Source organism: Microtus oregoni, unplaced genomic scaffold (assembly GCF_018167655.1).
Source record: "Microtus oregoni isolate MIOR12 unplaced genomic scaffold, Mior012 000041F_ref0000270, whole genome shotgun sequence".
In the NCBI taxonomy this organism is placed as follows: Eukaryota; Metazoa; Chordata; class Mammalia; order Rodentia; family Cricetidae; genus Microtus; species Microtus oregoni.
The window spans coordinates 16,035,687-16,039,195 of NW_024543208.1; the positions used below are offsets into that span (position 1 = coordinate 16,035,687).

Here is a 3,509-nt window from a genome sequence, read left to right on the forward strand (position 1 = left end):
TAATGACTGAATTCAATATATATGGTATACATATATGATAATATATATGAATGAAAACCTTTTGAATCCAGAAAACATAAAATATTTAAGTTTCCATCTACAAATACAGTATTTAGCTGTGATGCCAAAAGGATCCAGGAGGTTTTCTTCAGCTTCCTTCATTCTCTTGGATTAAAGTTTAGCATGTCTGCAGCCTACTCCTTATTTTTATTAGTGTGTTGTATCTTTAGAGCAATTTGTCTGTGTTTGTGTTGCAGGACACACGGAGTAGAAAGATATTGAATCTTGGTGGCTTTGCTTCTGGGCTTCTGACCCTTGTTTAACCACTATCTGAAACACACTGGTAGGCACCGTCTTCTTCACAGAAATTGAAAGCCCTAGGATTCTGGTCTCTCTTTTGGCCTCCGCCACTAAGGCACAGTTGTATCTGTCAGTCTAGGAATACCCCCTCTCTTATTGGGGGGCTTGATATCAGCCTCAGTACCCCCTCAGGGCTCAGAATTGGATGTATATGGCAGGCGAGGATCTGAGGGTAAAAAATAGCTCAGTGTGTTCTTTATTTTTAATGTGAGGGTGGAAAGTGAAGTAAAAGGGCCTGGAGAAGAGGAAGAAGGGGAAGAATAAGGAGAAGAAGGAAGGGAGTAAGAGAATGAAGTAGATGAAGTAGCAAGGAGAGAAGAAGAAGAAGAAGAAGAAGAAGAAGAAGAAGAAGAAGAAGAAGAAGAAGAAGAAGAGGAAGAAGAAGAAGATGAAAGAGAAGAGTAAGGGTTGATCTCCACGAGGTTTCTAGTTTTTACAGACATAGTTGGAAAATTCCATAGGCAAGGACAATAATATTATGCATATCAAAATCACAAAAAGGGCAGGTAGACTCTGACAAAGCTGTACTCTGGAACAGGTGACTTGACCCAGGAAAGAGCCAGCATTCAAAGGACCTGACCACCCCAAACCATTAGATGAAATTACTAAACATCCCTGAGTCCTGGATTCACCCATTCTCCTCATCTAACTTCTTTGGTAATAACCAGCTTTGGGGATGCCCAGAATTGTTTGCTAGCAAAGGTGGGGCATGCTGCCTTCCTGCTCAGAGCCTGTCTTCTATAGAAATTTCTGTGTGGTCTGTTAGCGGGTAATTTTGTGGAATGGACTCTATGTAAATTTGACTCTTGGAACAAAGAGTGAATGCCATAGCTCCAAGGCCTCGGGGTGTGGGGGAATGGAGCAAGGCCATTCCACTGCCGGTCCAGAGGTTACACTGCTGAGGTGTTCTGGGAATGAATCCCGTTTTGAAGGGAAGAATCATGGCTTCACAAGGTTTCCATAGATATGCCAGTAACTTCCAAAAGACAAGAAGTTTTTCTGCAGCTCTGCAAAACGGGTCGCTCCATGTGGACGTGTGTGTATACACGCCCTGCTGATCTGCCTATTGGTCCGTCAGCTGTGTATTCACTGTAGAGTCTTGTGGGGGCCAACACTCTCTCTCTTCTTCCTTTCTTCCTTCTTCCATCTTCCTTTCTTCCTCCTTCCTTCCTTCCTTTCTTCTTTTTTTTTTTTTTTACAAAACCCATGTTGAAATTACTCCAATCTGCATTCCAAATGCATTTGGAACAGACGTGAGCTTCCTCTCTCCAGTCCTCCTTGGTCTATAACAAGAATGCCCCTTACTCAATAGCAGATACATTCTGTCCTTTGCTTCATGGCAAAACCTTGCCTGTTGTTCCCACCCCTGATTTGGACAACATAACCCTCCCATTCTTCACCTAGCACATCAGCAGCTAATTCTGTGACCATGCGCTTCTCCTTCAGCATACAAAGCTTGAGTCCATCATCCACCTCAGTGAGTTTCGTGGCTGGGAAGGAGATGCTCAACTGTCCAGAAGGTGCCAGGATTTTCTCAGAGTGGATGTGAGATTTATTTACTGAACATGACTTGATAGGCCCTGGGGTGCAGTGCTTCCTGGGACCGTGGCTGGGAATGTACTGGATCACCAGATATCATAGATAAGCCATTTCACAGCTACCATAGCTTCGCGTTCATCTGCATTAGAGAAGGCCCACTTCTTAGAGATACGGATCTTCTGGTAGGTGGGGAATTTGAATTTGGTTCTATTCAGGGCCTCGATCTCATGTCATTCTGCAGCTTAGGGTAAATGGACACGATGGCCATTGTGTCCTGGGGTTTCCCAAAGGCACCCCACTACCTACCTGTCAGGACCCTATACTAGGGTCCGCACTGAGATCAGAGACATGAATACATACCAGAACATTGTCTCCCAGGTCCCTTCGGGAAGTCATATAGGGAATAGGCTGCTACACTACCAAGAAGGAGGGCTTCATCGCCACCTCAGAGCAGGCCTCTGAGAGTAAAGGAACCTGGTTAGCTTAATTGGTTGCCAACATCTATTTTTTTTAAACAAATGATATTGCATCCAAAACTCACTAGGATATTGAAATTGCACTGGATATATTTGAAGAAATTATGTAAACATTTTATATTTAAATGTTAATAATAACAAATTTGCATGCTAAATTCTTTTATAACTATTTAAAATAGCAATATTTTCTTATTCTTTCTTTATTTTTTTTTTCAAGACAGGGTTTCTTTGTGTAGCCCTGATTGTCCTGGAACTTGCTCTCTAGATCTAGGTGAGGCTGGGCTCAATTCAGAGAACAATACATTTTTAAAAGTGTGTTATTGTGGATATTTTTCACATTCCCTTTCAAGACACATAGGAAAAAGATATACAACGGCTTCTGATTTTAACCAAACACTTCTTTATACAGATGAAGCTCTTGAAATCCAGAGGGTGGAAAGGTCACATAGCAAAGCAATAGCCAAGCCAGATCCTCCTCAAAGGTCTGAGAACTTCTTGTTCTCAGCTCTTTCCTTCTTGCTGTAACAAAACACCTGCCAAAAGCAACGTAAAGAGGAAAGGTGGCTCCTGGCTCCCAGTTCAGTGGATGGTCAAGTATGAGAGGGAGATTAAAGCCCTGGCCACACTCTGTCCACAGTCAGGAAGCAGAGACTGAGGATTCGATCACACTATGTAAAGATATGTTGTTGTGATTGGTTTAACAAAGAGCTGGATGGCCAGTAGCCAGGCAAGATTTCCAGGCTCACAAGGTGCGGGGAAGAAGAAGGCAGGGAACAGACATGCAGGAGGAGAGAGTAAAGCCGCGAGTCACGCGGCAACACATAGATGAGGAGAAATGGGTTAATTTAAGTTATAAGAGTTAGTTAAAAACAAGCTAAGCTATTGGCTGAGTTTTCATAATTAATAACGTTGTGATTTGGGAGCTGGTTGGCGGGACAGAGAAAGTCTGAGCACACTGGTCCCAGAAAGTTCCATAATCACTGGTGTTCAGCGTATTTTCTCCTTTAGTTTTAGTCCAGGACCTCAGATCAGGGAATGCTGCTGCCCACAGTTAAGATGGATCTTCCAACTTTAATTAATTGTATCTAGATAGTCCCCCACAACCTGTGCCAGAGTTGGTCTCCTAAGTGTCTC

The 3,509-nt window shown here is 42.9% G+C and overlaps 1 non-coding gene across 1 annotated transcript; it reads right to left on the reverse strand.

Moving 5' to 3' along the window:
• Positions 1–2,264: 2,264 nt before the first annotated feature.
• Positions 2,265–2,396, reverse strand: LOC121433897. Its single transcript, XR_005972372.1, has one exon. It is a non-coding gene; the product is annotated as a small nucleolar RNA SNORA70 (small nucleolar RNA).
• Positions 2,397–3,509: the final 1,113 nt, after the last annotated feature.